General features: G+C 41.9%; 1 pseudogene; it reads left to right on the top strand.

Moving 5' to 3' along the window:
• The first annotated feature begins 3716 nt into the window (after positions 1–3716).
• On the top strand, positions 3717–4270 carry LOC121677163 (annotated as a pseudogene).
• The last annotated feature ends 17256 nt before the right edge of the window (positions 4271–21526 follow it).

The following is a 21526-nucleotide window of genomic DNA, read 5'->3' as shown; positions in this document are numbered from 1 at the left end:
TCCATATAAATGAGGCAGGAGGAGATACAGACTGCCCCAGTAAGATTAAGTCAAAATTAAGTCAAAAAAGGAAGAAGTGTTTATATTACCTCTGTCTATCCAGAGGAAGATCATTAGAGGGATTGGTGAGTCTTGCCAGCTAGGGAGAGATGCTATCAATTGTTATAAAGAATGCCCATGGGATGAGGAAGTTATAGAGATATAGAGAGTAATTCAGACTTGCTCACTTATCAGCATCAGAAGGGTACAAATCAGGGCATCTCTTCTGCTATTGTCAGTGTGACCGAGGTGAACACACCCAGAAGAGAACTGGTAAGCAGACCTTACCCACGGCCCTCCTTTTCAAGGATTCTAACATCTGCTAGTGTTAACTGACCTTTAAGGTATGGTTGGAGCCCTCCACACTATCATAGAAAAGGCCAGTAGCAGGCTAAAATCCTCTATCCTATAGAAGTTATTCTGAGAGTAAGGTTGACTTGAACTCTTATTACTCTATAACAGTAGGCTGGCCCTCATCTCTAAAGAAACACATTTGGTTCTCTGCACTGAGAATTGCCTACTATTTACACTCAGCCTAAAGGACACAACCATCAGGAAAAGTAGACGGACTGAATTAATTCTAAGGGAACCTCAGTTAAACTCTGCCAAGAGACCTCAGAACTATGGCTCACTTGTTACCAGTAGCTTTACTAAGGTATGGACAGTTGGGTAGTTCCTAACTCTGAGCTACAACTAAATTCTTATGAAATGATGTCTGGGAGGTCATTTACAATATATGCATGTATTTATTTTATGTATAAGATGGTTTTGTCTGCATGTGTATATGCACATGCTTGGTGCCTGCCAAGGGTGTAAGATCCCCTGGAACTGGAATTATAGATTGTTGTGAACCACCACATCAGTGATGGAACTCAGCACCCAGTCTCAATGAAAGAGCCATCAGTGCTCTTAGCTTCCAAGCCATCTCTCCAGCCTGGGTGACCATTTTTAAGCTCTAGTTTACCTGATTCTAAAACTCAGGCTCCAATGTGCCACACAATCTAAGACAAGGCCAACTAACCTTGAACAAGTCAATCAAGTCTCAAAACCAGAGTTATCATAACCCAGTCAAGTTAGGAAACCTGGTGGTCCAGAAGACCTACAGATAATCGAGAGACCAGAGTTATCATGACCCAGTCCAGTTAGGAAACCTGGTAGTCAAAAAAATCTGCAGACAACCAAGATGATCAATGTCGCATCATTTGGAAGCATGCTAGCTAGTTTTAACTGACAAGCTAGCACAACCTCCCCTTTGTTTCAGAAGAGGGTCTTAACTAGGAATTATCTGGACCAGTCTGACCTGAGGCATGTCTTGAGTTTTATTTGATATAGAAGACCCAGCCCACTGTGAGTGTCAGAATTATCTAGGCAGGCTGTCCTAAAGAGTGTAAGAGATGAGCAAGCTAGCTAAGACAAAGCAAGTGTGAATGCGCAGTCTCTTTGCTCTTGCGTGTGGCTGTGGTGGGACTCGCTGCTTGAGTGCCTGAGTAGACTTCCATGAAATGATGGACAGTAACCTGAAATCACAGGCCAAATAAAAGCTTATGTTGCTTTTTGTCATGGGTGTCTGCCATGTCAACAGAAATAAAAGTAGGACAAGAGGTGGCTTTATTAGGTTTTGATGAGCATTCCAATGGCACTCAAAGTTCAGAGAGTAGTATCTGGGTTTCCCTGTACTCAATAAAACCCTAGTTTCCACAAACAGCATAAGTGAGATCTAAGACAACCCCATTTGGAACTGTGCGCCAATCGAGAGCTTCTTGTGTCTCTTCAGAAGGGGTACCAAAGGCCAAACTTCAGCTAAGGAAATCTGAAGCCCCTCAAACTTTCACTGGTAGCTTTAGAATTGTCGCCCTGTAGAGGGAGTGCTCAGATGATGCTAATTCTGTCTTTCCCCTGTTAGCTGTCTCTCTTCCAAAAAGTCCTTTCCTGAATCCCCTGAGGTCTCTTTAAGATGTTCTTCTCACCTGCCAGGTCTCATCTGTCTGCTCTGAGGAAATGGGGATCTAATTCTATTAATACTGCTATATTGCTTTTGGGTCTGCCACTCTTTTTTTCCTCATTTTTTAATTAAAAATTTCCATCTCCTCCCCTCTTCCTTCCCCTTCCCTCCCCTCCCTTCCACGCATACCCCCACTCCCTTCCTCTCCAGGCCAAAGAGCCATCAGGGTTCCCTTCACTATGGTAAGTCCAAGGTCCTCCCAACTCCCCCCAGGTCCAGGAAGGTGAGCAACCAAACTGACAAGGCTCACACAGAGCCCATCCATGCAGAAGAATCAAAGCCCAAAGCCATTGTCCTTGGTTTCTCAGTCAGCTTCCACCGTCAGCCACATTCAGAGAGTCCGGTTTCGTCGCATGTTCCATCAGTCCCATTCCAACTGGACTTGGTGATCTCCTGTTAGTTCTGTCCCACCATCTCAGTGGGTGAACGCACCCCTCATGGTCCTGACTTTCTTTCTCATGTTCTCCCTCCTTCTGCTCCTCATCAGGACCTTGAGAGCTCAGTCCGGTGCTCCAATGTGGGGCTCTGTCTCTATCTCCATCCATCGCCAGGTGGAGGTTCTATGGTGATATGCAAGAAATTCATCAGTATGGCTATAGGAACTGGCCTTTTCCAGCTCCCTCTCCTCAGCTGCCCAAGGAACTAGCTGGGGGCATCTCCCTGGATACCTGGGAACCACTCTTATTCTTAGACTCAATCTACACAGTCTCTACTTCACACCAGTCTCCAAAGCATAGCCTTTAACTTCTGTGTATTATTTTGTAACTAACTGATCCCTATTTCTAGTGATGCCTTAAAAGTGACTCCTGTAGCCAGGCATATTGGCACATGCCTATAAAGCCAGCACCAAGAAGGTGTGGCACTAGGAATCATTCAAGTTTGACACCAGTCTGGTCTGTACAGTGAGTTCCAGACCAGCCAGAATAGTCTTAAGAGTCCCCAAACAAAGTAACTTCCAGCCTTTGTATTTCAGTGTTCTCATTCTGTAGTTCATGTATACCAAATCCAACTTATATTGAACTTTACTCCTCTGAAACTGTGTGTGTTTGTATGTGTATACATATGTATATGTATGTATATATGTATTATGTATATTGTGCATTTCTGTACATGTGTATATGTATGTGTGTATGCATGAATGTATATGTGCATGTATGCATGCATGTGTGTTTATGTATATGTCTGTATATATGTATTTATGTATATATGTGTATATGTGTACATGTGTATGGTATATGTATATTTGTGTTATTTATGTATGTATATATATATGTGTGTGTGTATGTGAATTTATGTGTGTCAGTGTGTTTGTATATGCATGTGTATATGTATATGTGTACATGTATGCACATGTGTGTTTATATATGTATATGTGTGTCTTGTACGTATGCGTGTGTATTTATGTGTGTGTGTGCATGTGTGTGTGTGTAGCCGGAGGTTAATATCTAGTATCTTCTTCTGTCGTGCTTTACATTGTTTTTTGAGTCAGGATCTCTCCCTGACTCTGGATCTCCCTGAATCATCAGGAATTGGAGTAGTTGATCAATGAGGTTGAAGCTTCAGTATTTAGAGATGAAAAATATGCAGAGATGACCTTGCTAATGAACTGCATAACAACGTGAATGCATTCAGTGCCAACGAACTCTATAACAAAAATGGATCAAACAGATGCAAGATGGCTGCAGAGTGTCAGAGTGTGAAGGACCTTGTCACAGTAACAACTGAGGGCGCTTTGGGCAGTGGCTGGCTACAGCTGAAAACTGCTGAGACAAGTGGCCACAGTTGTACTTGGATCTACCTAACTCGGGAGTGAGGCCCAAGCCACGAAGTTAGGAGAGAGGTCTGTTTGCCCCAGCCAATGTGACCTCTGAGAAGGATGTACAAGCAGCTTTGACTTCAGCAAAGGAAGTCTGGTCTTGTAGATGTGGCTGTCTACTGTGCAGGTATTTCAGCAGCCATTAAGGTGCACAGCTGAAATAAGAGCTGGTTCACACCTTGAATGACTTCTAGGGGGTTCTCAATGTAAAGTTCATAGGCACTTTCAATGTGATCTGTCTGGTGGCTGGTGAGATGGGCCAGGATGAACCAGACCAGGGGAGCCAACCTGGAGATATCATTAAGATTGCCAATGTGTTTACCTTTGATGGCCTCCCCATCCACTCCTCCTCTTCAGATACAGATGGTCCTCCCATGGATATCAGCCAGCCAATGTATATCAAGTTGAAGTGAGACTAGGCTCTTCCTCTTCTATTGAGGCTTCATGATGCAATCTGGTAAGAAGAAAGGGTCCCAGAAGCAGGCAACAGAATCAGAAATAGCTCCTGTTTTCACTGTTGGGAGTCCCACAAGACCAAGGTACAGCACGGTAACTTCTATGCTGAGCTCAGTCTTAGGCAGGCTTCCTGGCTGTAAGTTCAGTCTCTATGAGCCCCCGTGACCCCAGGTTAGTTACTCTGGATTTTCTCGTGGCTCCCACAATCCTTCATCCTCCTCTTCTTCCTCCTCCATAGGATTCTCCTAGCTTGGCCTAATGTTTGACTGTGGGTCTCTGTATCTGTTTCCATCAGTTGCTCAGTGAAGCCTCTCTGATGGACGTTGGGCTATGCAGCAATCTATGACAATAGGAGAATATCATTATGAATCATTTCATTGACTTTTTTTCTTTTTGTCAGTCATGTTTAAGAGACCCATTCTTGAATGGTGGGGTCAGCTGGTTGGTTGGGGTCATTGGCACATTGGCATGCAGCCTTAAAAGGCAAAAGTGGAAAAAAATCACCAGATATTCTTCATTTTGAAGGAAACCTAACAGCTATTTTGTGACTCTGCTCCAGTCACTCTCTGTGCCTGATAAAGTCTCAAAGAAAAAGAGTGGATACCATATCACTTTTGTTATGGACATTTTACCACCATTAGAAGTGCATATGAAGCATGGTTAAAGGTATAAAATTCACTCCAGGGCAAGAGACAGGCAGTAGGGGTAGAGAGATGGGGACTCTGTATTTAGAGAGCTGAAGTCCTCTGCATAAGAACAAGAAACCAAAGTCCTTCCCATGATTAGCTATTAGCATTATCAGTGCTTCTGCAACCTAAGGATGGCTCACTCACACTGATGCATGGTGCCATAATGAATCAGCACTGGGTGGCAGGAGGGTATTTGGGTCATGGTGGTTCCTCCTTGACCATGAGCCTGGCTAGGCGATCACAGGAGTGATTTGCCGTAAAGAGAGTTTGGTGCCCCCCCTCATCTTCATACACACCTCCTCTCCCACATGTACTACCCACCTTCTGATGTTCTGTCATGAGTTGGTGCAGGGCAAAGCTCACAACAGAAGAGGAGAAGGCGCTGGAACTCAATCATGAACTTCCCGACACCTATAGCTAAGAGTCGAGATAAATCCATTTTCATTCCTAAATTCCCAATCTCACCATTGCAACAGATAATGGACTAAGACATTGACATTTTTAAGTCTTAGTTTTCTCAACAACAACAACAATAAAGTCAGAAAGGACCGTATTTTTCTTCATATTTATGTCTTTCTTTACCCCTGAAATGATCACAATACTCGCCGTGATTTGGGGAGATAAAAATAGTGCTGTTACCTCAAGTAGGAAACCTCAGCCGTGTCTGGCTAGTTTCATACAACACACGCGCACACACACACACACACACACACACACACATACACAATACACATACAACACACACACACAATTAATGAATGCTATATGACAATACTCTTCTGTTTCTTTCTTTTATGCTTTCCTATCTACCCACCCACGAGTGCATACATCACACCAGACCACATGCACACTTTGTGAATTTGCTCTCCTCCCACACTAAGAGCCACCAGATTTATTTTATTGGCCAATTTTCTTCCTAGCATTTTTTTTTTGGAAGTTGTCTAAGGAGAAGGAAGTATGCATTTGTTGCCAGGCAACAAGCATCTCCAGAATGTGCATTGCTTTTCTTAGATGGGAGAAAGAGCATTTAATTATCGCAACTGAGATTTGATTTCAGCCTTTGAAAGGTCACCCAGATAATTCAGAGTAATGTCTTCTCTGTGTACACTATAAACCCAGGTTTTCCTTCCACCAGAATTATGACCAGGAACTTTTAGCCAAATTATTGACCTTCTGTCTACAAAGAGCAATATACCTAGTGGATTTTTACAGAAGACATAGACTTTAATATGTCTGAGATTCGGGGTAAGGAGATAGAATGAGATTATTTGCATAACATATGTATCGAGAAAATGTATGATACTAAATCAAAGCAAACATGTATGTTTGGTGGAGAGGAAGGGTTTTGAGGTGATTGCTTCAATAATCAGATGCAGTGATGTTGTCCCATGCTATCGATTTTACCTCATTTTATTTAGTCACAAGTCATAGAAGGTCACATTTAAACCAAGACGACCTTTATCATTTTTTTCTTTTAAAATTTTTTTCCAGTCAAAAATGGTGACCCAATCCCAGAGTTCAGGAGGCTAAGGCATAAGAATCATCATGGTTTGAGGCCAGCTTGGGCTATCTAGTGAGCTTGGGGCCTGCCTAATCTACAGTTGAGACCTGTCTTGAAACAAACAAACCAGAAGGAGAACAAAGATCCAATAAAAAATTGTTTTCTTCATCTAACTTTATAAAAGAGCTTGGTAGAAAGTTCAAGCCAATAAAGGAAGGTACCAGGCATGCATATGATACACATACATACTTGTGGGCAGAACACCTAGACATATGGAAAAAATATGTATTCTGGTCCTTTAAATAGTAAAATGTAGCTGTCATCTAGAGATGTTGCCTAGCAACACTTCTGTACACCTGGCTCTGTTGGCATTGGGATTTTTGCATTTTTCCGGAAACCCACTCTGCTAGTCTTTCTTTCTGCAAGGTTTTTGTCAGGTCGAGTAGAGTAATTGAATTCTCAGGAAGGAGAAAGAGCAAAGCCAGAGCCCCCACAGACCTCAAGGTCTGCATGCATACCCCAGAAACATCCAGACCCTTCTTCACCTGCCTTTGAGAGCTATTTTAAAGCAGTCAGCATCTCCTGGCAGCCTGCAAACCCGGTGCAAAAGGAAGGCGACTGAACCACAGTAATAGTGAAGTGTATGCCTTTTTTTATTTCTCTGTTTTTCTTTTTTATACTTCTCTTTCTATTGACTTAACATTACCACCCATAAGTAACAAAAGTTAATGGAAAGATTACATGAGAGACCACTAATAAAAGCCCCCTTTAGTCAAAGAATAAAAAAGCAAAATGGAGTAGCGCTGACTCAGGGCACACAGCCTCAAGAGACCACTGTTAATAAGACCTCACACACATCTTCAAATAAATTATTGGAGGAGGCCTGGATGCTTGTTGACCTTTGGACTAGACTGGACTCCAATTCACTTGTTATTGTTTAGGGTTCTTAGTCTTATGGACGAATAAATACACTCGCAGATCCTGGACCTTATCCCCTCCCTCCATCTCATGCAAACCACTCGACCCAACAGTAGATGTCAGCAGAGGTAGACAGAAAAAGTGTTTCATCTTAGCAAACCAGGGAAGAAATCCCCATGTACGTCACAGGTTATTTCTGTTAATCTCTTGACACTTTCGAGTGGCAATGAATCTTTTTTAACTCTTCATATAACTTTGGAACTTGTGACCTCTAACAGGACTTTAAAGGATGGTTTATGAAGTACCCCAGATGATTATTTTTTGAGAAAATGGTTTAAGACTAAGTATTTGGGTCCTGAAAATGTCTGTCTCGTGTTTCATCATGAATCATAATTATTCTTGCTTGTCTCTTTCCTTTAAATATATATATAATTATCCATTTATATAGCCTTTGAGTTACCACATAAAGGACCCAGCTACTTGATATGGTGAAGCACAGGCTTGTGAATCAAGAGGTAAGTTAAAAATATTCTACATGACTCACAACCTTTCATTTTCAGGGCTTCAGTTTTTATAAATGTAAAATTATGGAGGGAGATTATATCACAATACACTGGTCTTAGCATATTGTGTATCATTTGGTATGTGTATCTGTACCAGTATGGAGGGAGGCTTTATCACAATACATTGGTACGAGAGAGCTCAGGAACAGTTCATCACAGACATGCAATTTCTTCCAAGAAGATCAGGAATTTACTGAGACTAAACTAAAGGCCACGGTCAGATTCTACTGGCTTTTGTTTGTTTAAGTTTGGTTTTGTTTTGTTTTGCCTTTTGGAGGTTGAAGTCAAGAGTTCCTATAGGCTAAACAGGAAGCATGCTACCACTTAGCTACATGATCAGCCACTTTCTTTTGGTTTTCTTGATTCTGAGGCAGTTCTGCCTCTACATTACTTGACTGGCCTTGAATTCACAGACCCCAGACTGGCCCTGAACTAACTGATCTCCTGTCTCAGCTGAGATTACAGGGCTATGCCACTAAGATCAGCTTGTTTGAGTCTTGTGTCGAGAGCATTTGTTTTTTCAGTATAGGGCCATCAAAAGCTAAACACTATACCCTGATGTAAAACCAAGAGAGTCATATTTCCCTGCTATCTGTGACCCTGCTCTAAGAAGTATTCACCCAGGGTTATGTGGACAGGCAGATAAGGATAAAACAACCATAAAAAGATTGGCAAAAGCCAGACCTAGAGGTGCATATCTGTAATCCAGCACTTAAGAAGACAGCAGGGTGATAGAGTGGCCTTGGGTAAGTAATAAGTCTGAGGCCAGTATGGACTACATGAGACTGTCAGAAAACCACAATCAACCATTCACACACAGTTATCTTTGAACAAGCTACTAAGCAACAGGGATGCTTGACTGATAGCACAGCTTCTTACAGAAGAAAAATGAGCACTTCAAAATAACAAGTGCTCACTCTGTTAACTCCGTACTACTGTTTGCTTGCTTTCTTCTTCTTTTTTGTTTTATTTTTTGTTTTTTTCCAAGAAAAAAGAATGATGAGGTACACTGTAGCTTAATTCTTTTTTTTTTTTGTAGCTTGATTCTTTAGTGTAGGCATCAAAATGTAACTGCATTTCATTTTTCCAGATTCCTGCTAGAAAAACTCAAGATCTTTAAGCAATCCCTAGGAAGAAGGCAGAGTTAAGAGAAGTATGTGGTTGGATAGGCTTCATGCCCATCTGTGGAGGGACAACATGGACAGGGGCTCCAGGGCTACAGTAGCCTGCTCCGAATTCCTCCTGTCCAAGCTCCAGTGACTGCTGTGCATTCACCCTGTCCATTGCTGCAGTGACTCTGCTCTGCATTCACCTTGTCCAGTGCTGCAGTGACTCTGCTCTGCATTCACCCTGTCCAGTGATCCAGTGACTGTCATGCATTCACCCTGTCCACTGCTGCAGTGACTCTGCTCTGCATTCACCTTGTCCAGTGCTGCAGTGACTCTGCTCTGCATTCAGCCTATCCAGTGCTGCAGTGAGTCTGCTCTGCATTCATTCTGTTGCTCTCTCACTAAAAATGTGATCATGGATTGAAATAAAATGAGATGCTCTGGGGAACTCAGAATGGTGAGACTGCCCGGTGACATTTTAATAGCAGCCAGGTTTCTTATATGATTCTCTTATTTAAACACAGAAACCGTTCATTGTGGCAGGACTATGGAAACCGAGCCGCAAAGGCCAGTCCTTTGACTTGTTGACATGTAGAAAATTCCGCATATTTTTAGACCCTCTAATCTTTTGGGACTTCTCTCCAAACCCCAAGCACAGAAAAAGATTCTTTTTGGAACTCCCTTACGCACATAAAGACCAGACCCTTAAAAAAACCACAGTTGCCTTCTATCTCTTCCCTAAATTTTTAATACTTACAGCAGAGTACAGGATGGAGAACTACAACCACACCTGGTCAGACTTAGTTGCATAATGATGCTCATCCTTTTGGGCTCATTTAAATTCCCGAAAGAGTGAGCAAGCTAGTTTCTGTCATTGGAGAACTATTCATTCTCCATTTATGGTCCTGCAAACCTGTCTTCCTTCCCATTTTCATATTGGGCTGCTTGGTAAATTTTAAATGTTAAATCAACAGGAAGACTTGGTAACAAAATGTGGACATAAAATGAAATGTCTAGCAAGAGTCACATCAGAGACTTGGTTCAAGTCACTCACTGGACATTCGATTCTACTAATAGTGGAGTGGGGCCCTCGGTCACACTATAAAGCACTGGCTTGCTACACTCTCTAAAGGAAGACAGCCTGTCTCTTGTCTCTTCTCTGGAGTCTGAATCATTAACACAGTAAACCAGCTGATCCTAGGTCTCTGGTCCATATCGTCAAGGTGCAATGTGTGTTCTGCCTCCAGCCTCCACTGTAATGAAGATGCCTCCCATCTTCATGGAATACACTCCAGGTGGGAAGTTTGTGTGGATACTGGGAGGGCCAACTAAGTTGCAATGTCTTTACTAAAGTTGAATTGAGAATTTGGAGGTAAAGATAAGCATAAGATGGGTTATTATTTTGCTTCCTAATAAATATGGCTCTGTATTATTTCAATACTCACACTTCTTGAAAAATAAACCCTGGAGGAAAGTCACTGCTCTTCAGTAAGATTTATCTCTATCTTTATTTATCGTCTAAAGCTTTGGATCAATATTCCAACAGCTTTATTCAATATGTTTTTATTCTTTTCATTTAAAAAAATTTTAAGAGGAAGAGTGAGAAATCGGGGGTAGCTTATGGTTCTGGGATAATAAGAAAGGAAAAATCTATGCCAAGTCCACTTGAATGATATTCAAGAACACACTAATTTAGATGTCTGAGTGAAGCTCAGTGTTTAGAACTTCCCCCTCTCTTCTGTGGAATGTAGCCTCCATGTGTGCACATGCTTGGAATGCTGATGGTGTGAGCCATAGTCCTAATTTCTGTCTCTACTTTCAGTGACCTTCTAGGAGAGACAAACTCAAATGTGCTTGAGATTCTAGTCATGAACATCTTGAGGAGAACTCACAAATGGGATCCTAGGAGCAGAGATGATCTCTCGTAAGCAGTCCCTTGAATGCCTCCCTAATGATTCCCTAATTTATTATTCTAATTATGGAAGCATCATATGGTTTAATTACACACTGCCCTTTCCCTTCTGAGTCCCTTATAGAGACTCAATCCCATGGAACTTGGGATAACTAATATACTGTTAGTGCCAGGACCGAGAAAGATCACAGTTCTTGAAGGAAGAGGAGAATGTAGTGACAGAATAAAAACACATAGACAGACTTGGCGGAGGGGGGGGTTTCAGAACAATGCCCATGCTCTGCTTGTTGCTGTGGGTGGTGTGGTCATAGTGAGGGCCAAACGCAGGGCTTTGCACCTGCTGTGCAAGAGCTCTTCTGCATAGCGACACCCTCAGCTTCCTTAGCAACACCTTCCATTTCCTGAACTATATCATTGTGACCTAACACTGTGCCAGAGGACCCTGTGGTTCCTGGCAGGGGTACTTATTTGTATCCATCCATTTTGTAAGGCTCCCTAACTCAAATAGAGATGAAGCATTTGCTTTGATATTGACTACATGAAAGATGGAACAGAAATTCCAAGAAATATGTTTAAGTGAGAGATGCCTGGTGCAAGTAAATCAATGTTACAGCACGCCGAAACTGGGGCCTGGTGGCCCGGGATCCTGGGGCAATGGCAAGATCCACAGTCAGTGGTAGGAGCTGTCACGGTTATGTCCACATTCCCTGCAGCATCACCATACCTAGCGCAGCGAGTACAAACACAGACGAGATGCTGCAGCAGAAAGGCTTTGCTCAGAGGTCTAACAAGGCAGACATCAGAGCAGAGAATTACTATTACTCCTGCAGTACCTACAGAGCCCAACCCGTGCCCAGCACCACCCTAGTCATCTGTGATGTGAACTCTATATTTTCATTACTCCTTATGGTTGTTTAAGTGAGAATGCCCCCTCCCATAGGCTCATATGTTTGGATACTGCAATGGATGGAACTGTTTGCAAATGATTAGGGTAGGGTCTTGTTGACAAATATGTGTCATCTGGGGGTGGGTTTCAAAAGCCTGTGCCACTCCCAGTTAGGTTGTGCTAGCTCTCTCTCTCCTCTCTCTCTCTCTCTCTCTCTCTCTCTCTCTCTCTCTCTTTCTCTCACACACACACACACACACACACACACACATCAGGATGCAAGCTCTCAGCTATTATTCTAGCACCATGCCTGCCTATCTGACATGATGTTTCCAGCTGTGATGATCATGGACTCTAACCCTTTGGAACCATGAGTCCAATAATGTTTTCTAAGCTGCCTTGGTCATGGTGTCTCTTCACAGCAATAGAAAAATAACTAGGACAGACCTGTCTCCAAAAATGGGTAACAATTATAAAGGAATCTGACATTCTATGTCCAATCGCTGCCTTTCACATGGGTAAGGTCAGGCAAGGATATTGACTTTCACATGCACATGCGTGCACACACACATACACACACACACACACACAGAGAGAGAGAGAGAGAGAGAGAGAGAGAGAGAGAGAGAGAGAGAGAGAGAAACTATGTGCAGTGACTTTAAAATCTTATAAACTGGACCGTGGGAGGAGGCCAGTGGTCAAGTTCTTGTTTAGCCTGAGTGGGGCTTAGATACCATGCCCAGCACCAAAATGATGTAGGTGGGTCTTCTATCTATCTGTTGCTTTTATTGGTTAATTAATAAAGAAAACTGCTTGGCCTGATAGGTCAGAACATAGGTAGGCAGGGAAGACAGAACAGAATGCTGGGAGGAAGAAGGCCATGAAGCCAGCCACCAGGTCAGACATACTGAATCTTTCCCGGTAAGCCACCACCTTGTGGTGCTACACAGATTATTAGAAATGGGTTAAGCAAGATGTGAGAGTTAGCCAATAAGAGGCTAAAACTAATAAGCCAGGCAGTGTTTAAAAGAATACAGTATCTGTGTAATTATTTTGGATGTAAAGCTAGCTGTGTGGGATCTGGGCAGGATGAAAAGCAGGCCTGCTCATCTCATCACTACAGAATGGTGTTCACATGGATAACTGAATCCACAGAAAGCCTGACAAAGCTTGGGAAAGAATAAAGCATGGCTTCTTCAGGGCAGCAATTTCTCGGGTCTGCTCTGCTTGCTAGAGGTAAGCAAACACTCTCATTTAAGAGAGGCTTCCTGACTCAGCTTTAGCTGCAAAACCCTGCAGCTCTTTTAAGAGGTCCTGCCATGAAACACATAGTGTTGATTAAAAGCCGACAGCATGCTTTTCGGTTTTCAGCTGTATCAGGAAAAAAGTTGCACTGTTTTAAAATGTCAGCTTTCTGGGCTGTCCTGCCAGGGCAAACTCTGACTCTTTCAGGCAGGCAGTCCAACTGAGTGTGGTCTGTAAGCAGAATGCTGCAGCTTTCTTGCCAGCAAGGACCTTCAAAACACTGTAGAGTTGTGGTGATAAACATGGCTACAGCCAGTACCCCCTCCATGAGATGGGAATCGCAGAAAGCTAAGAAATGGGCTATATCCAGCTGCCAAAGCCACAGCTTTAGTCCTACCAATATTGCTTGGTAAATTAAAGACTCATGTGGTCAGAAAAAGAGAGATACAGTAAAGAGAGATTCAAAAACAAAGAAAACCTCTAAATGATTTACAGTGTGTTAAAAATATATGTAGGCTAAAGGTTAAAGTTCTTAAAGTTAAAAAAAGAAAGTAGTTGGGTGTGGTAGTACACACCTTTAATCCCAACACTTGGGAGGCAGAGGTAGATTGACCTCTGTGACTTCAAGGGGCAGAAGTAGATTGACCTCTGTGATCTCAAGGTGTGGCAATACACACCTTTAATCCCAATGCCTGGGAGGGAGAGACAGAGGGATCTCTGTGTTCAAGGACAGCCTGGTCTACTGAGTTATTCCAGGACAAAGATGTACAGAGAACCTGTCTCAAAAAGTAAAAGTAAAAGTAAAAAATAGAGGTTAAGTAAAGCAGCATAAAATGATAAATAAACAGAGAATCTTGATACTATATGTTATTATGCTCTCTTTAAATTGTTTGAATGCTGAGAAAGAAGCAACAGCTGATAAAAGATATTTGTTTATAAATGCTGCTAAACTAATCCAAGATATATATTTTAAAAATACCTTGACTTTAAAATTTGGATCTAAGATTATGTTACTTTGGAAAAGTTCTTCTTTTGTTTTCACAGAGGATGAGACCCTGTGGATTGCTTCTATCCCAATATGGTATGATAGACCACGCCCTCCTGAAGGTTGCTGTGAACACCCTCAATAAATTACTTCACTCAACTGCTGACTGAGATGAACCTAGCAGACAGGTTATACCATTAAAGACCTAAATAACAGCTCCCCCACTCAGCACGAAGCAGTTTGGAGAGAAAAGACTGTGTCCATATTCCCAAATACTGTTTATAAATGTTCTTTTACATTTAAAGGGGGAGATAATATAGATATAAATTGTTGGGGAAGCCAAACAATCCCTTGTCTGAGGGGCATGACCCCTCTGGGGCACAAAATACCTTTAAAAGATCCGTGTTTGTTGTTTTGGTCTCTTTGCTTTCCTGGGCTCCTCGCTGGAACCTTGGCTTTTGTAAGTTCCCTTTTTCTCTCCTTTATTAAAGCTGAATATTATATATTAAAGCTAGTCTGGTTAATCATAATTACCGATCGACCATGCCCCTACAATAAATAATTTGGATTGATATGAATCTTGGTTTACTGATACTAATTTAAGATCAATCTTGTATTTCTGATATTGATTAAGGTATTGTGATTGTGTAGTTCATTTAAAAATGTAATATATAATCAGGAAATATAGGTTGTTAATGGATAATCGTCGATAATAGTCAAGCTTTTAGTCATGTTAGTGAGATTTTCTAGATATATAGAGATATATTTCAGTTAGATAGGCATTCTTCATATCTTCCAAAGACTACAGAATATGGCATTTTAAATGTTCTAAAAACTTAGGGCTTTACATGACAATAAGACACGTCTGCTCCTGGCAGCACCATCTACTTCAAGAGGAAGATGGGCATCGAAGAGGCTCCTTATGGAGTTGGATAGCCATTTGGGCAAGAAACTGCTCTTGCCTGGACTGATGCATTAACTGGACACAAAGAACCCGCAGAGAGAGGACTGCTAAACTTGCCTAAACATGAGATGATCCTTTGGGGTTCCTGACTCATGAAAGAGTCTGTGAGACATTCTGCAGGACACAGCAGATAGTGATTGAACTGTCTTTGGAATTCTTGCTTCATGGAAATGTCTGCTGGATACAATGGGCCTGTAGGCCGAAGATGGATGACCCAACGGTACAGAGGAACTTTGGGTGACTATCCAGGTAGTGAGATGTCTCAGTCATTTCTAGAGTTTTAGAAGTTGCTTACTTCTTGTTCACCTAAGTAATATTGTGTTCTTCTGGAGTCTTTGATGGAGTTGAAAAATAAATAGATAGTTATAGTTTTCCTTAGTTATGATAAAAGATAAAGTAGATATAAATATTGTAACTGTAATTCTTGCTTGATAACTGTTTTGTTATATGTAATTGTACTATGTTAAAGTGAAAGCCTTTCTTTTTTGTTTAAACAGAAAACGGGGAAATGATGTAGGTGGGTCTTCTATCTATCTGTTGCTTTTATTGGTTAATTAATGAAGAAAACTGCTTGGCCTGATAGGTCAGAACATAGGTAGGCAGGGAAGACAGAACAGAATGCTGGGAGGAAGAAGGCAGTGAGTCAGTTGCCATGAAGCCAGCCACCAGGTCAGATATGCTGAATCTTTCCCGGTAAGCCACCATCTTCTGGTGCAACACAGATTATTAGAAATGGGTTAAGCAAGATGTGAGAGTTAGCCAATAAGAGGCTAAAATTAATGAGCCAGGCAGTGTTTAAAAGAATACAGTTTCTGTGTAATTATTTTGGGTGTAAAGCTAGTCATGTGGGATCCGGGCTGGATGTAAAGCAGGCCTGCTCGTCTCATCACTACACCAAAATAAACTAGAAATCGCAATTTAAGTACCAGCTACTCAGTAACTTAAGTTTGCAGTACCTATTAATGGCAGTTTTAATAGGAGCTCTCTTTTGTTCCCCTACTTTTATCCCAAAGACAGCTGCTTGTGAGTCTGACTGCAGAGGCCACAGAGATACTCCTCCCTCCCCCTTGTACTGTTGTCCAAAAGCAGTTCTGAACCAATCAGAACTGGGGGAGTCAGTTTACACACCCATGCATTTTACACTCCGCATTTGGGACAGGATTAGGTAATCTGTAAGGGTTAAGTATGTTAGCAATAGGTGTCACTAGAATGGCCAACTCTAAGAAGCCCCTTAGTCTTAGATAAGCTGAAATGGTTACATGCCCTATTCCAATTATCTTGACTTTTTAAAGCTAGATAGGCAATCTCCAGGTCTTGTGACAACTCCAGACAAGAGATTCAAGGACCTAATATTAAGGGAGGGCTTAGAAACAGGGGCACTACTCCATACCATCTTCCAGCAGAATTCGGAGTTTTAGGTCACTCAAAGTTTGAAGCGTATGTGGGTGATTCAGTTACAATGTGAATTGACTCAATCTATATAGATGGATCTCAAGATTTAGTGCCTCTGATCCACAGACCACATACACAGACACAAAACTGTAGTTCACGTGTGGTTCAGGGTCAAGCAGGGGTAACTGGAAGAGCCCTGAAAAATAGAAATAAATGTGATAGAAAGCCCAGTGTCCCTCAACACAGTATTGACTCAACAGATTTATTGTGGTAAGAGTTTTATGTGCTTGGTAGTGATTGCCTGTGCAGAATCACCAGAGCAGACCCGCAACAGCCCCATGCTGCCCACCTGAGCTCAGAAGAAACACAGGGGAGGTGAGCTCACTGACTGTGTTCCACAGAAGCAGCACAGCTCACTGACTGTGTTCCAAGATAAGTCAGCTCCAGAAGGGACATCAAATGCCATTCACATCAACCCAATATGATCATTTCTGGAAACCTGGCTCTTCAGCTATCACCCCTGTCTAGTTCTGAATTATAAATAAATGGAGATTTAAAATATAAATCCCTCTGGCCACCGCACCACCTACCAGAGAACAAATGGAAACACTTCCTGTTCCATAATTCATTAAGAACCAAGGCTCCAGGTTGTGTTCTCTGATTTTGGCTGAAATAGCCCCATTTTTTTTTCAAAACAACACCCCCACTGTGCTTAGTCATATTTCCTTGTTCAAAACCAAGTAATTCATGTGTTCTAGATAAAATTGTGCTCCTTTCTGACTTACTATTTTTCTCCCCACAGGAATCTTCATTACCATCTCACCTTGTGTCTATCTGACCAATAGACTAGTGTTCCTGGTCTAGAGCTGAGGTATTGACAATGTCTAAGAAGATTCAAGAAAGTTTCGCCATAGAAGTGACTACTTTCATTTCCAAACACCTCTAAGCTATACTGCCTATACGGCATATCATGAGATGTACATTTTAGGGATTGCATTATTTTATGTTTGTATATTATATTTCTACCTAGACTTAACACTAAGAGCAAGAATTAGAGTATATATGTGTGCATGTATATAATTGTATAGTGCGGTAACTGTTCATCCAAGATCATCATGGAAAAGTGTTATTGTTCTCTATTAAATTATGTAGTCCATGTACAGAGAGACTTAGAGAATATGTTCTCCAAGATTCTTGGCACTTCCTCTAGTGTAGCTATAATTCCAGTTGCCTGTAACATACCTCCATGTTCTTTACTGAATTTTGGATCATCCTTTAAGCCTTGTTTTGTTTCTCATCCACGCAGTGGTTTCCCAGCCATCAGAGTTCCCAATTTCTCACCTTTTCCGAGGCTCACTGTCTACATCACATCTGCAGGACCTGCAGGTCCATCTAACTCTCCCTTCACACTGCCACATCTTATGAGCATCACTAAGACCCATTGTGACATCCACAGTATGAAAGATACTGTGCACAGCTACCCCCAAAGTGCTCTTGGAGAGGAAATATCTGGCTGGTAATTTTGATACTAGATGTAATATTAGAGAGAAAGCAGGAGGTAATGATACTCTTGGTTCAACTAATCATTTTTTTGATTTTTATTTGATGAGAGCAGGTGTTTTACATGCATGTACGTCTGTGTACCACATAAAGTCCTGCTCCCCATGGAAGCCAGAGGAGGACATTTTATCCCCTGGAACAGGAATCACAGATGGTTGTAAGCTACCCTGTGGGAGCTGGCAGTTGAACCTAGGCCTTTTGGAAGAGAAGCCGGTTCTCTTAATGGCTGAGCCATCTCTCTATTCTCCCCACCCTGAAAAAAATCTTTTATTGTTATAAAGCTTAGTTCTTAAAACAAGGATGGAAAATGCAAGCTAGGTTCTTTTGACCAGTCAGGGAAGGGAAGACAGGGAGCAACACTGGCTACCCCAATCCTGCCACACTAGGCCTGCATCTCAGTTTGCCTGGGTCAGCTTCTCCACTTCTACATGGCAGCACACAGCATCTCAATTTATACCCAGGAGAAGAAGAATTTCCTCTCAGCAAATGATATTTTCAATTGTAAGAGAAAGGGATGCGGTTTACAGCTTTTCCTTAAATTAAGAGCACATTTTGGACAGAGAGCTGTTTTGAGGCTGGAGAGATGGTTCAGTCTGTAACATTCTTGATGTCTAAGTGTGAGGACCTGAACTCAGATCTGCAGCATCCATCTCAGAAACCTAGCATGGTTGTGCACACCTGCACGAAGCTGGAAGTGTTGACGGAAAGATGCTCAAGCCTACAGGCCAGCTAGGCCTGCCAAGTCCATGCTCTCCAGACTCAGCGAGACCCCTTGTCTCAAGAAATGAGATGAATAGCAATGGAGGAAAAAACCCAGTATCATCCACTGACCTCTAGCACATCGGCATGCATCCATGCACCCATGTGCACACACATATACATACGTAAAATAAAGAGACGCGGAGGGAGGGAGATAAACACAAAGATACAAAGAGACAAATGCACAGAGAGTGAGAGAGACAAAGAGGGACAGGGGAGATTGCAAGCTTTTACGTGGAGGTGAGAAAGCAGCTGGGTAAAGAGTCTTTTAATATTCTTTCAATGATCTCTGGCACTCTAGTAAAAAATGTTTTTGTTTATTTCCCAAAGTTTAAGTGCTGGATATACCTACTATATTTACTTTACTGAATAGAAAATCTATAAAAGTGCTGTGTGTCACCTCAACACCTCAGGGTTAAATGATGAAAATCTCTCTCTCTCTCTCTCTCTCTCTCTCTCTCTCTCTCTCTCTCTCTCTCTCTCCTTCTCTCTCTCTCCTCCTCCTCCTCCTCCTCCTCCTTCTTCTTCTTGCTAACTCATTTTAATGAAACTTTCTGCCATGTGGTAAAATTACCCATGACTTACTCACATGACAGTGACCTAAGGGAAGCCACCAGTCGAAGGAAGCATAGGAGGGAACTGAGATCCCCATTCTGATATCTTAAAAGGAAGTCAGTCCTGTCAAAGCACACACAAGTCTGGGAGTACATGCCCTGTGAAGCTGTCTGGGGCTGCAGTTATGCCATGGTTCCACAGGGTGTCTCAGACTCTACAAAACTGCTAACAGCAGAAGAGGGTGTAGGTGTGGGTGGGTGTAGGAGGGATGGGTGTAGGTGTGGATGGGTGTAAGTGGGGATGGGTGTAGGTGTGAGTGGGTGTAGGTGTATGTGGGTATAAGCGAGGGTGGGTGTAGGTGTGGGTGGGTGTAGGTGTGGGTGGGTGTAGGTGTGTGTGGGTGTGGGTACAGGTGGGTGTAGTTGGGGATGGGTGTAGGTATAGGTGAGTGAGGTGGAGATGGATGTAAGTGGGGATGGGTGTAGGTGGGGGTGTAGATGTGGGTGGGTATAGGCAGGGATGGGTGTAGGTTGGGATGGGTGTAGTTGGGGATGGGTGTAAGCGGGGATGGGTGTAAGCGGGGATGGGTGTAGGTGAGGATGGGTGTAAGTGTGGGTGGGTGTAGGCAGGTATGGCCATGACACAAACACGGAAGACAGATAACAACTTGTAGACTGGGGTTTCTCCTACCATGTGGGTCCCAGGGATCCAATCACACAGTCATGATTGGAGGCAAGTGCCTTAACTCAGTCACTGCTGGCCTCATCCGTATCATTTCCAATCTAAAGAAACTTAAGATTATACAAAATAAACCAGCTGGTAAATGTATATCAAAAAAATTGATAGATGAACAAAAAGAAGAAACTAGTACAGAGAGAGCTTATCCATTTACGTAGATGTCCCTCAGACCAGCCATCCTGCATCCTCTCAGCAATGCTTTCATCTGTGAGTCAGTCAGTCTTGTTCTTCCGCCCAGAAACATCCCGACTAGTATTTGGATCTACCCACACACTTTTCGCATATTTCTTGGAGGATTCAAATCTTCGTTAAGGCACACAGGCATTACACTTAAATCCTGATTAAAATGCATGTAGGCACAGTGAGCTGAGTTGAATATTCAAAATTCAAACCTAAGACAGGCTTCCAGTGCTAATGGATTGTGGTGAAGTAGCATGATATTGGAAGTGGATATCTGATAAACATAGACTTTTACAAATCAATCAATAGTACAAAATGGACATGATGATTTCCTATGTTTTAATTTTAAGTAATTATGTTTATTATAGAAAAAGGTAAACAAACAAAACCATAAAATAAATGTAGTCCTTAATTCATCTTACTATCTACTGAAAACCATGGTCAGTACACGGACCAGCATTTTCACAAGCATTATGATACAATTTATACCATTTAATACTCTCAATTTATTTAAAAGCTTTTTAAAGGATTGTTATGAACAAGGAACATTTAAGTCCTTTCCCAGCTTTTACTTCTCTCTTCTGCAAAAGTCCAAAGAAGTCGACCCCCTCTCCAAACCACCTCCCCCCCCCAACCCCGACTCTATCTGTCACTGGGGGATTGACACTAGGTCTTTCCTGTGATTAGCAAGTACTTTACCACTGAGATATAACTCCAATCCCCAAATACAAAAGGTTTATATTGATAGCTGGACAAGGATCAGTATTACAATAGTTTCATAGCCTTTCGGCCAATGTTGACTTAAAACATGTAACTTAGGCTCAAGGGTTAATAGAAACATCCTTCTCCAAAAAAATTTCTCCCTCCTTTCATTCTTCCACTCTCTGTCTACTGATTGAAGAATTAAGTCAGTTTGTAATAAGATGGTTACCAATGCATAAGGATTATAGCTGCTGTGTTAATTGTTCTTCATTTACCTTTCTAGTTCCTTTGTCCATTTGTCCCATTGTGGTGACATAATTTACCTCCTGCTTTTCTCTTAATTTTAAATTTTTGTGTTTAAATAGTTCATTTCTGTTATAGGAAATGTCCTAAATGTTTCTCTATATGATTATTACAGGGTTTATGAAGTCTGCTATGGTTTGCTTATTTGAATTAATAATTGATTGAAAGTTCATGTGAAGGTCCCTGTAACCCATACGAAATCTCCTGTGTCTTTGAACGACTGCTCGCTCCATACATATGTTGCATTTCACA

This window comes from Arvicola amphibius, chromosome 4, assembly GCF_903992535.2.
Source record: "Arvicola amphibius chromosome 4, mArvAmp1.2, whole genome shotgun sequence".
Lineage (NCBI taxonomy): Eukaryota > Metazoa > Chordata > Mammalia > Rodentia > Cricetidae > Arvicola > Arvicola amphibius.
This window is presented reverse-complemented; position numbering and strand designations above follow the sequence as displayed.